We start from the raw sequence: 18,272 nt of genomic DNA on the forward strand, positions 1-18,272 counted from the left end.
TTTTGTAGGGATAGTGACTTAAAAGGGTTATATTATGTACATATTTGTCACTTATGTTTTATTTATACACACTTAATCATTTATGTTTTTTATGTACATATTTAGTCATTTATGCTTTTTATTTTGTACACATATGACCATTACGTTTGATGGTAATATGTGTACAAATTAAAAAACATAAGTAAATAAATGTGTAAAAAAAGCATAAATGACCAAATATGTACAAATAAACATAAGTGGTTAAATATGTACACAATCTAAACTATGTTACTCTTTTATAATATTATATGTATTTTGTTACATCTGATTACTAGAGTATAACTCAAGTTTAGGTATAACTCCAACATTAACTTTGGGTTCCAAAAAATCTAGACCCAAACCGTAAATGTTACAAATATTGTAATAATCATGATCCACATGATTATCAATACATATATTAGAACAACATTACCTAATTACCTTTATTCATGGGTTATACCTTATAAAAATCAAATATTAAGAAAATAATATTATAATTTAGTATTATACATATAAAAAACTTTAGAGAAGAAATACATATTAAAGTTTTCTTATTGCGAGGAACTTTTCTCCATCTTTAAAAAACAATTTAGTAAATATTTAAATAATAATAATAATAATAATAATAATAATAATAATAATAATAATAATAATATGTTGTTCAGATTTTTTGAGACTATTCGGGTTTTATTTTATAAACCAAAACTAATCCATACTACAAAATAATAATTTTATTTTGCTGAAAATCAATCCAAAAATATGAATATCAAAACTACAGGGACGGTTCCACTATGGTGCTCATAGTGGCACCGACAACCCCTTATTTTTTCGGATACTGTGTAAAAATTTTTGAATTTTTCGTTTTTTCTACATTTGTGCCACTACGTAAAAGGAAAAATGTGTCACCGACAACATCTACGTGCCACCGGCAACACCTACTACAAAATCTTGGGTCCGTCCCTGCAAAACTACAAAACTTAATTGGACAATTCAATTTTATCTAAATAGTGAACAACTCGAAATATCTTACATCTAACAAAACATTTAAATTAATGAAGTAGGTATATTAGGTTGTAAGGTGAACAATTAATACTAAAATTTAAAATATAAAGATGTTTAATGTATTAAAAATCAAAATAATATGGTTCAAGATAAATACTTTATCTTGAACCACATGAAAAATATCATTTTATATAACATATGTTAAATGTGACTTGAGAATTGACGATTCGAATGGATATCGTTCCGCCCGTGGAATGTAAAGAAACTAAACACCCGCTATCAACATGATAAATGTTTGGAGTAGATTAGGGTCGTTAGGCCTAAAGACGTACACGACCTATGTTGATTTTTGTAGCTGAGTCTGATCCTGTTCTAGTTAGGGTTACATTTTTTACGTTGCCTGTATATATTATGGATAATAGCTAGAGTTTCAATTTTATTATTGTTTTTAAAATTGTGAATAAAAATATTCCATCCGGTTATGTGAACGTAGACCGAACCATGTTATATATATATATATATATATATATATATATATATATATATATATATATATATATATATATATATATATATATATATATAGACAAATCTTCAAAAATGGTCCCTGTGTTTCCAAAAAAATCAAGTTAAGTCCTTAACTTTTTAGGTCATCAACGTTGGTCCATGTGGTTTAAAAAATTTTAATGTTTGGTCATTAACCCTAACTTTGTTAGGTTTTTTTTTTCCATTAAGTCCATTTAGATGAGGGCAAAATAGTCTTTTCCATACCACATGGACCATTTTTGAACATTTCTCTCTCTCTCTCTCTCTCTCTCTCTCTCTCTCTCTCTATATATATATATATATATATATATATATATATATATATATATATATATATATATATATATATATTACATTATTATTTAAAAAATTAAAAACTAATTCCCCTCCCCACCGCCCCACCCTCTACCACCTCATCTTCTACATGCATGTCGCCACCCTTCACCGGACTGCCACTACTGGTGAACAATACCAAGAAATAGGAAAAATGAGAAGAAAAAAGCGTAGGGCCGGGTTCGAACCCGGACCTTCGCATGTTCAAACATCCAACAAACCGGTCGGGCATGCCACATCCAAACACATAATATAATAAATTCTATTTATGCACTAATACACCTTAACACTACTTGCATCAGGTTTTCTTGCATTAAACACTCCAAGCCACTAAACATTAAACACTAATAGGCACTAACGATTAAACACTAATAACCATTGCCCTTACAGCTTCCTACAACACCTACAAACCGTCATTGATAAAAGAACATTAATCATTAAATAGATAACCGATACACAAATTAAATGCATGCAATCTGTAACGTCCCAAAATTTCATTTCCATAATAATAAAATCATCAATCAAACATGTTTATATACCCATAAAGGAAAAATAGAGTATGTCAATCAACCATCCTAAAAGACATCAGAGTCGAGTAAGGCGGAAATCATGGTGTGTGTGCGATGCGGTCATCCCGAGCTCTTCCCTTTTGATTCGGAAGTGCCTAAACCATGAACTGAAAACCGTAAGCACGAAACTTAGTGAGTTCCCCAAAATACCGCATACCATACATATCTGCCAGCTCAAGCTGTTCTGGGTCTATTTCACCCTCGATTCGATTTCACCCCCGAGTCTATTTCAACTCATGTGTCGGCCCAAGGCCGTACCAGATCCATTTCACGCCCAAGTCTATTTCAACTCATATGTTGGAACAAGGTTGTACCAGGTCTATTTCACCCTACACACATATAGCAAACAGGCACACAAACATATAACACAAACAACAGGAGTCACAAAGACTATAAGCATATTATATATCCTAGTATCCTATAGTATAGTGAGAAGACTCACCTCAGTCTGCTGTCAGTCAAACAAATGATTGGGCTGCTGAACTAGAAAATCCCCATGCTAATCAATCAAATAAAACCCCAATCAATAATTATGCCATAAACCATAACTGGGAATCTAGTTCATTTGTCCAACACCTAGGGTAAAAGACCATTTTTCCCTTTCCTCACTTGGCCCAATAACCGAGGCCCAAATCCCTAAATGATACCCAACGCGTATTATGGGCCCAAATCCAAGAAGGCCCAAAACCTAACTGTAACGTCCCAATTTTCAGGTCCAAAAATTTATTTTTAATTAACTGACTCATAAAAACATTCATAAGAAATCACTGTGAAAACACATCATCTCATAAACAATGTATCATGTCTGAAAACCCAAGTCATAAAATAATAACATATCAGAGTACAATCCCAGAAAGCTCCATGCGGAAATCATGTATGTGTGTGTGATGCGATGCTACGCCGCCGGCTCCTTCCCCTTAGACGAAAATGTACCTGAAACCAAAACCGAAACCGTAAGCACAAAGCTTAGTGAGTTCCCCCATCATACCACATACTATACAATATCCTCGGTATCTTTCAACCGGTAATCATCATCGGTATCTTTCAACCGGTAATCATCATCGGTATATTTCAACCGGTAATCATCATCGGTATCTTTCAACCGGTAATCATCATCGGTATCTTTCAACCGGTAACTGTCATCGGTATCTTTCAACCGGTAACTGGGGACTATTCCACCCCCTACCACTAGCATACAACAACAAGATATAAACATACAGTCAGGCATATTCGGGTACTGACCTACCCTTTGGTCTTAAGGACCGCTATCAGGGAAACCAATCCCTATCATACACGTAACATATCATACAAATAAAACTCATGACCAAAGCATGTAACCAGACCAAGATAATTATCACAAAGACAATCATCTTCTAAATACTCCTCTTTGGTGGGCCGGCATTGTGGCCTTAGACCCACCCCTACTGGAAGGTAACTCACCTCGTACGAGAAACTGCTGATAAGCTGTGCGGTAAACTTTCGTCCGCTGTTGCTCCGGAAATCCTCCAGCTACAATCCCCACAAAACACTCAGTTAGAAATTGATATCTACTCTTAGGGTAAAATGACCATTTTATCCCTAACTAAGTCCAAGCCAAAGTCAACCTTCAGTTGACCCGACTCGCCGAGTTGGGCCGTCAACTCGTTGAGTCCATTCCCTTTTTACTCGTCCTTATCCACGACTCGACTCGTCGAGTTTGGCAACGACTCGACGAGTTCCCCTTCCTTACGAACATCAATGAACCTTCATCCGACTCGCCGAGTCGGATGAACACTCGCCGAGTTCACCTTCAACTGATGAACAAGTCCTGACCTTGACTCGCCGATTTGTATGAACAACTCGTCGAGTTCATCTTCAAACATAAGGAGATTGCCTTGGACTCGCCGAGTCTGTTCTAGCACTCGTCGAGTCCCATGAACTCCAGGTCTAAAATTAAGTCCAATGCGTTGGGTCACTCTTTCTGTCATGGTACAACCCTTCTAACACCCAACTGAGTCCTTCTGACCCTCAACAGATATGGGACTCAAAGCCTTGGACTCGCCGAGTCGATAACATCCACACCCTAAATCCTCGATTTCTGATGTACAACACTTGACCAAAAGATAAATCTAAGCTCCTTCAATCGTTCTAGCACGTAAAGTTACAAAGTTTACGTGCATGCATGGGACTTTGAGCTCAAACAGACATAAAATAAGCTCTAGTGTTGCATGGGGCCTTCCTTGGGTGCAAAAGCAACCCAAATCTGCCTTGTGACCCATATAAAGACCTGATTCCAAAGCCTCAACCCCCCAACCATGTTTGCAATCATGGTTGGTTACCAAAAATGGCTTATAAAAGCCCTAAATCTCCCCAAAAAGGGATCTATCAAATGAAAGAGCAAGGTACAGACTTTATACCTCTCTAAGACTGCAAATGATGAACCAAACTCGAATCCTTCAGTCTCCTCTCGATCCTTCTATGCTCTTCCTTCTTCCTTGAGGTCAAAACCCACAAAAATCACTGAAAAGCCTTAGATCTTGCACCAAAACACTTAGGGTTTGCTATGGAGGGTTTCTGGGAGCATAAAGGGGCGATGGAGGCTGCATAAGGTTGTTTAAATAGGGTACAAACCCTCAGATTAGGGTTTTGTCCAGTCAGAGCCTACTCGTCGAGTCCGGGACCCGACTCGACGAGTCCATCACTTAAATCCCGCGCCTCATCCCGCTTCTACTCGGCGAGTCGGTCCTTCAACTCGTCGAGTCCAAGGCCAAAAATGCAAAATATTTAAATAAAAATACATACCAAGAACCAGGTGCTACAAATCTCCCCCACTTATTTTAGACTTCGTCCTCGAAGTCTGCTGCTCGATCCTGGAACAGCTCTGGGTAATGCTCCATCATTTCATCCACCGGCTCCCAAGTCCATTCCGAGCCCTTCCGGTGCTGCCATTGCACCTTTACCAGCTCAACCCTCTTGTTCCTCAGATCCTTCGACTTCCGGTCGAGAATCGCTACAGGCCGCTCGATGTAATTCAGGCCGTCATCGACCTAAATATCCTCTAATGGTACCACTGCCGAGTCGTCCACCATACATTTCCGTAACTGGGAGACGTAAAAAGTGCTATGAATCTGACTGAGTTCGGTTGGTAGATCCAACCTATATGCCACCTTGCCCACCCGGGCTATAACCCTGAAAGGTCCAATATACCTGGGACCCAACTTGCCCCGTTTCCTGAATCGGATGACGCCCTTCCATGGCGACACCTTCAGGAGAACCATATCCCCGACTTGAAACTCCAGGTTCGATCGGCGCTTGTCGGCATAACTTTTCTGCCGACTCTGAGCAGTCTGAAGTCTGCTCCGAACCTGTTGAATCCTCTCTGTCGTCTTGAGCACCACTTCGGTGCTCCCCATGACCCTCTGGCCAACCTCACCCCAACATATCGGGGTTCTGCACTTCCTCCCGTATAACATCTCGAAGGGAGGACGGTCAATACTCGCATGATAGCTATTATTATACGAGATCTCCGCCAACGGAAGGTAGGTATCCCAGCTACCTCCGAAGTCTAAAACACATGCCCGCAACATATCCTCTAATGTCTGGATGGTCCGCTCGCTCTGGTCATTCGTCTGCGGGTGAAAGGCGGTGCTAAAATGCAGACGAGTACCCAGCTCGTCATGAAACTTCTTCCAAAACCTGGAAGTGAATCGCACATCCCTGTCTGAAATCACCGATACTGGCACCCCGTGCCGCACCACTACCTCCCTGATATAGATATCGGCCAACCTTTCGGCCGAAATACTTTCCTGAATCGGGATAAAATGGGCGCTCTTGGTCAATCGATCAACGATGACCCAAATCGAATCCACTCCCCGCGCGGTCCTGGGAAGCTTTGTGATAAAATCCATCGTAATGTCCTCCCATTTCCACAGCGGAATATCCAACGGCTGCATCTTGTCGTGTGGCCTCTAGTGCTCGGCCTTGACCTTCCTGCAGGTCAAGCACCGCTCCACATACCATGCTACATCCCGCTTCATGCAGGGCCACCAATAGTCAGGACGAAGATCTCTATACATCTTCGTCGCTCCGGGATGGATATAAAATCTGGATTTGTGTGCCTCCTCCATCAGGATCTGGCGCACGCCTCCATGATAAGGGACCCACACCCTACGGTGAAGAGTCAATAACCCTCGACTATCATAGTCGAAGGAGGAAACATGTCCTACAATCCGCTCGCTCTTCCGATGTTCCTCCTTCATGGCCTCCTGCTGGGCCTCCCGAATCTGCTCCAAAAGCGGAGTCACCACTGTCATCCTCAGACAGATATCCCTGATCGGCGCTGCCTTGCGGCTAAGCGCGTCGGCCACCACATTGGCCTTCCCCGGGTGGTAGAGGATCTTACAGTCATAATCCTTTACCACATCAAGCCACCGACGCTGCCTCATATTCAGATTTGGCTGGTCCATGAGATACCTCAGGCTCTTGTGGTCCGTATAAATCGTACAACGAACCCCATAGAGGTAATGACGCCAAATCTTGTGGGCGAACACAACAGCCCCCAGCTCCAAATCATGCGTCGGGTAGTTTGCCTCATGAGGCTTCAGCTACCTCGAAGCGTAAGCAATGACATGCCCTCTCTGCATCAATATTACGCCTAAACCCGAGATGGATGCATCACAGTACACGACGAGATCCTCCATGCCCTCTGTCAGGGCTAAGATTGGCGCCTCGCACAATCTCTGCCTCAATGTCTCGAATGTAGCCTGCTGCTCAGGCCCCCAAGGAAATACCACGGCCTTCCTCGTCAGCCTGGTCAAGGGCACGGCTATCTTGGAGAAGTCCTGAATGAATCTCCGATAGTAGCCTGCCAATCCCAGAAAGCTCCGAATCTCAGATGGAGACCTCGGAACCTCCCATCTCATCACAGCCTCCACTTTGGCCGGATCTACCGAAATCCCGTTCTGGTTGACAAGGTGCCCAAGAAACTGCACCTCGCGCAACCAGAACTCACACTTGGAGAACTTAGCATACAAGTTCTCCCTTCTCAAAGTCTCCAGAACCTCTCGCAGATGCTCCTCATGCTGCTCTCGCGTCTTGGAGTAAACCAAGATATCATCAATAAACACTATCACAGACCGGTCTAACATCGGTCTACACACGCGGTTCATGAGGTCCATGAACGCGGCAGGAGCATTGGTGAGCCCGAAAGGCATCACCACAAACTCATAGTGGCCATAGCGTGTCCGAAACGCAATCTTCTGCACATCCTCCTCTCTGACCCTCATCTGGTGATACCCTGAACGTAGATCAATCTTGGAGAACCAAGACGCTCCCTGTAGCTGGTCAAAGAGGTCATCAATACTCGGGAGTGGGTAACAGTTCTTCACCGTTACCTTATTCAGCTCCCGATAATCTGTACACATCCGATGCGACCCGTCCTTCTTCTTCACAAATAGAATCGGGGCTCCCCAGGGAGAACTACTCGGTCTAATGAATCCCTTGTCTAACAGCTCCTGCAGCTGTGTAGACAACTCCTGCATCTCAGGAGGAGCCAACCGATACGGTGCCTTGGCTATCGGAGCCGCACCAGGGACTAGGTCGATCCTGAACTCCACATGTCGCTCCGGAGGTATCCCAGGCAACTCCTCGGGGAATACGTCCGCAAACTCTCGTACCACGGGCACATCACCCACCGTCGCCCTACCTGCCTCCCGGGTATCCATAACATAGGCGACATAACCTGTGCAACCCTGCTGGAGGTAGCGCCTAGCTCTCGCTGCCGAACATAAAGCTGGTCCTTACTGTGGCCTCTCGCCCTGAATCACCAGATCTCCCCCACCTGGGGTCCTGATCCGCACCAACTGCTGCGCACAGTTAATCACTGCCCCATTGGGGCTTAGCCAGTCCATACCGATAATAACCTTGTTCCCCCGCAAAGGTATGAGAACCAGATCTACCAGATAACGTTCCTCGAACAGCCTCAAAACACAATCCCGATAGACCTCTGACGCTCGTACCGACCGGTCGTCCGCAATCTCGACCTCTAGAGGGCAATCCAACATCCCCGAAGACTCCGGAAACTTCTTGCTAAGCGCAAGAGAGACAAACGATCGGGTAGCACCCGAATCAAACAATACCTGAACTGGAATACCGTTCACATGGAACGATCCTAACCAGAGCGCATACATAACATATCAACATCACAGCAGCATATCATAAAAGCATAAACAAGAAGTCATACCCGTCACCACATCGGGTGCAACGCGTGCCTCCTCGGCTGTCAGCTGAAACGCTCGGCTCCGAACCACTGGAGCCTCCAACTTGGCCTTCCGGCCATCCACAACCCGTGCTGTCGCTGGAGTCGGTGCCACTGCCGGCGCCGCTACTACTGTCAATCTAGGGCAATTGGCCTTTTCATGGCCCTTCTGATTGCAATGAAAGCAAATCAGGTCTGATATCTGAATCGCGGGAGTAGGGGCAGTGCAATCTCTGCCAAAATGCCCAACCTTGCCACACTTATAGCAGCCTGAACCCTGCCCAGTGCGACAAGCTCCCTCATGTGACCGACCGCATTTCCCACAGCGGTCCCGCCCTGACTGGCCTTTCGGCCTACCATCGGATCCCTTGGGCTTCTTCCCCGAAGCCCCCGTCGTCAGCCCCTCCGCTGCCTTCCTCTTCCAGATGTGGTCCAGATCAATCTCCCTCTCCCTAGCCCTGGCAATCATGGAATCCAGGGTAGGGCAAGCTGAGAAACTGACATGCTCCCGGATGTCAGCTCGTAGCATGTCATGGTAGCGGGTCCTCCTCATGTCCTCATCACCCGCATACTGGGACACCAACAATGCCCTCTCCTGGAACTTGGCGGTGATCTCCGCCACAGTCTCTGTAGTCTGTCTCATGTCCAAGAAATCCCTGGCCAGCTGCTGAAGCTCCACAGCTGGCGCAAACTCCGCTCTGAATCTGGTCGCAAAGTCTGACCAGGTCATAGCCTCAACATCCGAGGCTCCCAATGAGTCACCAACAGACTCCCACCAATCTCTAGCTCTGTCTCTCAAACACCCTGCTGCATATCTCACCTTCGACCCCTCGGGGCAGAAGCTGGTCAGCTGCGCAGACTCAATGTCTGCGATCTATCTCCTAGCAGCAATGGGGTCTTTCACCCCATGGAAATCTGGCGCACCACTCCCACGGAAGTCCTTAAAGGACAGTGTGCGCGTACTCGTCTGGCTAGACGCCATATCACTCCTGAATGCCCGGAGGCGATCCTCCATCAGCTCAACAATCCCTTCCTTGATCGACCCGAAAATGATCGGGGTCGACTCAAGAATGCCTCTCGTAATCTCAGACGCGATGAAATCGCGCAGCCCGTCATCAACCTGCTCGGATCCTACACCCGAGCCTGATCCTGATCCTGATCCGGAACCTCCTGCTCCATGACGCGTGGTCACCATGCTGAAAATACACGCATAAACGTCAGGATCATACATACTCTCGAGAGGTCTAACACACTCTCCAGGGTTCCCGGTTCTGTCTCAACCTACCTTGATTCGAGTACGGATCCTCTGCTTCCAGTAGTACGGGCCCATACTACCTTCCACATCTATCCGTGCTTTCCTCAAGGACTGCTTCGACTTCACCAAGTCCCTTTCACCGATACCCCTTTCCACTGACCTCATCCTAGGTTTTCCTAGGGCACTCTCCGACCTACCCTCTGCCATCAGCTGCACTAGGAGTCCCCACCACTTCCCCCTAACTAACTTGCAGATACTGTTACATATCCGTTCCTTAGCTAGTTGAAGGTGGCCAGAACCCCCATAGCACAAAGCAAGCAGCATTCGAGCATTGGGTAACCAAATCAGGCATAACCTACACAAGCCATCCTACTGCTGACTAAACAGTCCTAGCATACAACTCATACAACAGGCATATAAGGCATCCTCCTAGATCCTTAGCCCTAACTAGCATGCAATTCTCATAATCATATATCAGGCACACAAGGCATCCTCCTAGATCCTTAGTCCTATCCTAGCATGCAGTTTTCTGAATCAAAACCATATAGCATAACATATCAAGTATGGGTATCTTGGGGAAAACTTACTTGAGCCCGGCCGGTCGCATGCATCACACACTTCGTCTTTCTTAAAATTCTTCCATTTAGATTTTAGAAACCATTTTTCCTTGTAAAAACCTTTTAGCCCCTCAGTTTGAGTCCAGACACCCCCGAGGGTGTGTCCGAATCCCTCAAACCAGGGCTCTGATACCAACTTGTAACGTCCCAATTTTCAGGTCCAAAAATTTCTTTTTAATTAACTGACTCATAAAAACATTCATAAGAAATAACTGTGAAAACACATCATCTCATAAACAATGTATCATGTCTGAAAACCCAAGTCATAAAATAATAACATATCAGAGTACAATCCCAGAAAGCTCCATGCGGAAATCATGTATGTGTGTGTGATGCGATGCTACGCCGCCGGCTCCTTCCCCTTAGACGAAAATGTACCTGAAACCAAAACCGAAACCGTAAGCACAAAGCTTAGTGAGTTCCCCCATCATACCACATACTATACAATATCCTCGGTATCTTTCAACCGGTAATCATCATCGGTATCTTTCAACCGGTAATCATCATCGGTATATTTCAACCGGTAATCATCATCGGTATCTTTCAACCGGTAATCATCATCGGTATCTTTCAACCGGTAACTGTCATCGGTATCTTTCAACCGGTAACTGGGGACTATTCCACCCCCTACCACTAGCATACAACAACAAGATATAAACATACAGTCAGGCATATTCGGGTACTGACCTACCCTTTGGTCTTAAGGACCGCTATCAGGGAAACCAATCCCTATCATACACGTAACATATCATACAAATAAAACTCATGACCAAAGCATGTAACCAGACCAAGATAATTATCACAAAGACAATCATCTTCTAAATACTCCTCTTTGGTGGGCCGGCATTGTGGCCTTAGACCCACCCCTACTGGAAGGTAACTCACCTCGTACGAGAAACTGCTGATAAGCTGTGCGGTAAACTTTCGTCCGCTGTTGCTCCGGAAATCCTCCAGCTACAATCCCCACAAAACACTCAGTTAGAAATTGATATCTACTCTTAGGGTAAAATGACCATTTTATCCCTAACTAAGTCCAAGCCAAAGTCAACCTTCAGTTGACCCGACTCGCCGAGTTGGGCCGTCAACTCGTCGAGTCTATTCCCTTTACTCGTCCTTATCCACGACTCGACTCGTCGAGTTTGGCAACGACTCGACGAGTTCCCCTTCCTTACGAACATCAATGAACCTTCATCCGACTCGCCGAGTCGGATGAACACTCGCCGAGTTCACCTTCAACTGATGAACAAGTCCTGACCTTGACTCGCCGAGTTGTATGAACAACTCGTCGAGTTCATCTTCAAACATAAGGAGATTGCCTTGGACTCGCCGAGTCTGTTCTAGCACTCGTCGAGTCCCATGAACTCCAGGTCTAAAATTAAGTCCAATGCGTTGGGTCACTCTTTCTGTCCTGGTACAACCCTTCTAACACCCAACTGAGTCCTTCTGACCCTCAACAGATATGGGACTCAAAGCCTTGGACTCGTCGAGTCCCAAGAACGGACTCGCCGAGTCGATAACATCCACACCCTAAATCCTCGATTTCTGATGTACAACACTTGACCAAAAGATAGATCTAAGCTCCTTCAATCGTTCTAGCACGTAAAGTTACAAACTTTACGTGCATGCATGGGACTTTAGCTCAAAAGGACATAAAATAAGCTTTAGTGTTGCATGGGGCCTTCCTTGGGTGCAAAAGCAACCCAAATCTGCCTTGTGACCCCTATAAAGACCTGATTCCAAAGCCTCAACCCCCAACCATGTTTGCAATCATGGTTGGTTACCAAAAATGGCTTATAAAAGCCCTAAATATCCCCAAAAAGGGATCTATCAAATGAAAGAGCAAGGTACAGACTTTATACCTCTCTAAGACTGCAAATGATGAACCATACTCGAATCCTTCAGTCTCCTCTTGATCCTTCTATGCTCTTCCTTCTTCCTTGAGGTCAAAACCCACAAAAATCACTGAAAAGCCTTAGATCTTGCACCAAAACACTTAGGGTTTGCTATGGAGGGTTTCTGGGAGCATAAAGGGGCGATGGAGGCTGCATAAGGTTGTTTAAATAGGGTACAAACCCTCAAATTAGGGTTTTGTCTAGTCAAAGCCTACTCGTCGAGTCTGGGACCCGACTCGACCAGCCCATCACTTAAATCTCGTGCCTCATCCCGCTTCTACTTGGCGAGTCAGTCCTTCAACTCGCCGAGTCCAAGGCCAAAAATGCAAAATATTTAAATAAAAATACATACCAAGAACCAGGTGCTACACTAACAATGGCCCAAAGTCAGAAAGACTAGTGGCCCAACAAGGCCCAAAACCGTAATAGTCCAAATATGGCCCAAATCACAAAAGTCAACGAAAGTCAATAGCTGTTGAGTACGCCCAACGTACTCAGACTTACGCCCTACGTACACCACCTTTGGCCAGTACACGCTGCGTACGAGCTGGATACGCCTAACGTACTCCACAACAATCCCAACTCGCCATTGAGTGCTTAATTGGTTAAGCCACTAAGTCCACTTCTCAGATTTGGTCGTAAATGATGTCTTAACATGTAAAGTTGGCAACTTTACTCCTTTGCATGTATTAATGGGATCCAATACTTGATTTTGACCAATAAAACCCATAATAAGAACCCTAACTCATGCATGGTCCAATATAACACATCAAGATTGCATTTTTATGCACAAGGAGCCTCAAAAATGATAGGATCTACCATCTATAGGTTCTGGAGTAGCTCATACTCTCAAGCATGACTTAAGGGACAATAAAATGCACAAAAACAAGCCCTAACTAGATTTAACATAATGAAGCATCAAGTTAAATGCTTTATACCTCCAAAAGCTTTCCAACTTGGTGATGATTCTGGATCCACAAGCTCTAACCACACCAATGCAACTTCCAAGAGTTCTTCTTCCTTCATGATAAACAAAAACACCTTCAAATGTCACTTCTAAGCGCAAAACACTCAAATGAAAATTAGGGTTTCATTCTCAGGGTTTGGAGAGGTGGAGGCTGGTCATAAGAAGGTCCGAGAGCAACTTAAGGTGTTTAAATATGGTACAAACCCTAAAAATTAGAGTTTGTCCTAGGCGACCGTACGCCTTGCGTACTCCACGTACGCCCAACATACGTGGATTGCCTCTGCGACTAAGTTTCGACCCAGTACGCCCAGCGTACTCCTAGCATACGCCCAACATACTCGGCCAGGGACCAAAATGCAATGATTTTCAAGTTAGGGGCAAAAAGGGAAAAAACCTGAAATGCAAATGTTACACAATCATCACCCATCTTTTCATCTACAGGCATGCATCCTTTCTTAAAAAGTAAAATCGGTTTCAATTAATTATAGCTAAAAAAGAGAACATCACGCATAACCCCAATTAATGCTTCATAAATACAACTACCACCATACCAACCACCCATTACAATCACACCATCCAAACCCCTATTTAACAGACGAATCATTCCTACTTTGATCCACACTCTACAACAAAGATGAAATCTAAAGTAATGGAGGCAATGATCAACACCTTGATTCGCCAACTCCAAATCACCCAGAAAGCATTGCAATCAGTGCAACTCAAAATCATCCAACTTTAAAATGCAAATGAGGAAATCATGCTTAACATCTCCACCATACCACACTACATGAACTATGTCATCTCTAACGATGTCCTCCAGGATGCAAAGAAATCAGATGCGTACATGATGGACTGTATCTCCAACATGCAATAGACCATGGGAAACACCATTAGTGCCTACAAGCACATGATCAAACACCTCCCTAACGACTAAGTCAGATGAGGTGTCTTTTGGTCTGTGTTTTGTTTTTGTTTGTCTGATGTTTCTGTGTGTCCGTCTCTCTTTTGGCTAATGATGATGTACTGTGTTCTTGAAGTAGTTAATGAAAAAATAATTTTAAGTATGTTGCTATATATTTTCTGATCATTTTATGTTCTATGTTGCTATATATTTTATAATCATTTTACATTTTATGTTGCTATATTTGAAGTATCATTTTATGTTCTATGTTGCTATATTTAAAGTATTTAGTCCTGAAACATTAGTGGTTGTATAGAATAATATTGGTATTGTGAAGTGTGATAGATATGATATTAGTATAGACTAATATTTTTATGAAAAGTTTAAGGACTATTAGTGCATAAACAAAATTTATTTCGTTAGTTGTTTGGATGTGGCATGCTCGGCCGGTTGGTTAGACATGCAAAGCATCGATCCGTGTTCGAACCCCAACCTATGTTTTTTTTTTTTTGGTGACGTCTAGTGAAGTCTGGTGGCGGTAAGCAACAGAGGGTGGCAGCAGATGGCGACACTCCAGTGACGGATGGTGGTGGTTGTCGAGTAGAGTGAATAGGAGGTGGTGGTAGAGGGTGGTGTGGAGGAGCAGTAAGGTTATTTTTTTATTATTAATAAAATCATACATCTTCAAGAATGGTCCTTGGGGTATGGAAAAAACCATTTTACCCCACATCAGTTAAACTTAACAGCAAAGAACTGGCGGAAGGGCTAAACATTAAAAGTTTTGAACCCACATGGACCAAAGTTGATGACCAAAAAAGTTAAGAACTGAACTTGATTTTTTTGGAAACTTTATGGACCATTTTTGAAGATTTATCTTATTTGTTTGATTTATGCTCGTTTATTCTTGACAAAGATATATATATATATATATATATATATATATATAGATCATATATGATTTATCATTTAGAAATTTTAGTCTTTCACGTTTTATCGTATGATAAAAATCTTTTAAACTAATAATGAGGGACGGACGCGAGATTTCATAATAGAGGTGACACGAAAAATTTAATTAGTGACATGATAATAGAAAAAAATCGAAACTGTTTGCACTGCGTACAAGTCAGGCGTTGCCGGTGCCACTACTAAAACCCATACAAAACCGCCCACGCTAATAATCCACTCTCATTCTCTATATAAATTAAAACCGCCCATGCTAATAATCCACTCTCATTCTCTATATAAATTTACCTAATCAATAATTGTATATTTGTTGAAACAAGTAAACAACAATTATATATACTATTAATTGCTAAAATAGTGGTAACCAAAAGTCATTTGTGCCCCTTTCTTTCTTTGCCTTCCTACTTTGGCCACAGACTTCACTCCACCGCCTTTCACTTCCCAGGTTTCTTCTTATCTCCACATATGCCACAATAAATCGTATTCTTCTCTTCCTTCTTATCCCACTTTTCCCACCACCGCCTCTTACACCGCCATAGACATCATTCATTATCTTTCTCCTGTGATTAGATCTATTCTCATTCTGAAAGCTCCCATTCTTCTTTCTTCTTCGGTCGATAACCCTGCTCTCCTTTCTTCTTCGCTCTGCTGCTTCACCGATCATCTTCAGGTCGTTGGTTAAAAAAGAAGTGAAGATTTTATCGGCGAACCCTCAATCTTCCATTTTCGATCCTGGAGCCCTAATTTGTGCATCAACAGACAGCACGTTAAAGCTTTGGGACCTCAATAAACCATCTAATTTATCTCTCCAACACCCTCCGTCTATCTCTAAACCTTCCACCCACCGCCTCTAACCCTCCATCTCTCTCTAAAATACGCTCCGCCTTCCAAACCAGCTTCCAGTACCTTCCACCAATCCCTTTTTCCTCCGACTCCACCCATTCCATCGTGGTTTGCGGATCTGATTTCGTCGATGATTTCTGTCCACCACCAGTCATCACGTTGTCGATTGTGATGGAGGGAGAAGGAAGAAGAGATGTTAAAGGACCTACTGGTACCCTTCGAAGATGGATTCATAATCTTCCTTTGCTCTCTATAATCTTGGTTTTTTTTTTTGTTTCTATGCTTAGGTTGGTTCAGATTTTCACTGCTCAGTTGTTCGATGTTCGACTTGGGATGAGAAAGAGCAGTTCTGGAAGACATAATCAAAGTAATTTGTCGATTTCTTTCTTCAGCATGCTGAACTTTATTTTGATTTCTATGCTGAACTTTCTTTTGATTTCTTTTGATTTCTCTGTGTTCGTATGGAATTGTTTCCACAGAAAAAAAATCATTGACTAACAGATTGGGAGAGATTGACAGAATCAACCGATGGTGATTCAGAGTTTGATGAAACAGAGAGCAACCCAGTCGCTAATGTGAAGATCATCTACCAATTTGACTTTTCAGAGGAAATGTCGACAGTACACAGCGTGTCTATGTGTGTTCGTGGATTTGTATGCCGTCTCCGCCAGCCTGCTTACCGATTTGAACGGATGGTTCTTTTCACAGGTTGGATTTCATCTACCTCTAATTTCAATCGACTCCTCCTTCTGCTTACATTTTAAGTTTGTAACTCAGTTGGGTATTTTTTGGACAGGTTGAATCAAATATTTGAACTTTTTGACATTTTTTTTCTATTTAAAAATTGTACAATAAAAATCTATCCAACTGTAGCAATTGTTTCTCTGAGATCAGTTAGTATAATCATTTGAGTACAGGTTTCCTCTGACTGCTAAACAACCCTTGTAAGTAGAACTTATTAAGCCAGTTATTAAGTTTGTTCAATCATTCTTGCTTTATTGAAGCTGTAATGAATGAATTTTTTTTGATTTATTGGATTGCAGGACAGAGAAAGAAACGAATAAACGCAGATATATGCTTGGAAATTTGAGAACGGTCAAAAAATTCAAAATAATTTTTTTTTAATTTTATTTTATCTATATATTACTTATATATATAACCCATCCTTTTCTATCAAACCTCACTCAATTTTCTTTCATATTTTACTATTTAAAAAAAATCAAGATGTCTTCTTCCAACAATCCAAACAACAAAAAAACACCCACCGAAAAAACGACAACCCCAAAACCTTTGTATGATCATTATTTTTTTTTTCTCAGTTTTTAATCATTTAATGTGTATTTTTTTTAAGGTTGTAGATGTAAGTTCAAGTTTTTTTTTTCTAAGTTTTTTGGATTTTTTTAATGTCATTTTTTAAGTAATGTAATGTTGTTGTTGTTTTATTTTTTATTTTTTATTTTTTAAAATTTTAATTTGAAGTAATGAAATGTTACGTTTTTATTATTAAAAATGAAGTTTAAAAAAAAAAATTAAGGAGTGTGGCACCACTCTTTGGTGTGACAAAAACCATACTTTTATGGTAAAAGATGATGTGAGGCCAACGTGACAGTGTGATAAAATGAGGAAGTGTAACACTATTCCCTCCGGTTTATTGGTTGAGGGAAGCCCAGTTATTAGTAGCAAAAAGAGAAAGATGAAGGGCTTCGCTCCCAGGTTGATGGATCAAGAAATGAATGAAAGGTTGGAAGATCCTGCCCAGGGGGAGAAGTCTCAATGGGATGCATTTGCAGAGAGAAAGAGAGATGTCGCTGCTACCAAAGGTGCACCCCGACAAAGCTACACTGCCTGAGGAATCATCCCATTTTCTCATATGAAGTCTATCAGCGGTGCTATTTACTATTCTTTCTAGTTCTGACTTGGGAAGCTGATCTCGATCTCAAGAGAAGCATGACGATCATTCAAAAGGAGAAGGATCAGACAAAAGAAGGTGGTGACGACGGCCCGGGTGGATAGGATGGGATTCTGACCTCCACACCTGGATGGAGTGGTGACTTTGAGAGGTAGAGAGATTTTAAGCCTAAGCAGAGATCTTTCTTCAAATTCTTGGTCTTGCAGGTTGGTGACCGATCAA

At 42.6% G+C, this 18,272-nt stretch overlaps 1 long non-coding RNA gene across 2 annotated transcripts; it reads left to right on the top strand.

The window, feature by feature from the left end:
• The first annotated feature begins 15,682 nt into the window (after positions 1-15,682).
• LOC145160684 (uncharacterized) lies at positions 15,683-17,628 on the top strand. Of its 2 annotated transcripts, XR_013738199.1 has the most exons (5): positions 15,683-16,352; positions 16,429-16,508; positions 16,621-16,849; positions 16,938-17,085; positions 17,185-17,628. It is a non-coding gene; the product is annotated as an uncharacterized LOC145160684 (long non-coding RNA). The 2 variants fall into 2 exon arrangements; XR_013738198.1 differs by having other exon boundaries at positions 15,685-16,508.
• The last annotated feature ends 644 nt before the right edge of the window (positions 17,629-18,272 follow it).

The sequence above is a fragment of the Lactuca virosa genome, chromosome 2 (assembly GCF_052849685.1).
Source record: "Lactuca virosa cultivar CGN04683 chromosome 2, Lactuca_virosa_CGN04683_v6, whole genome shotgun sequence".
Lineage (NCBI taxonomy): Eukaryota > Viridiplantae > Streptophyta > Magnoliopsida > Asterales > Asteraceae > Lactuca > Lactuca virosa.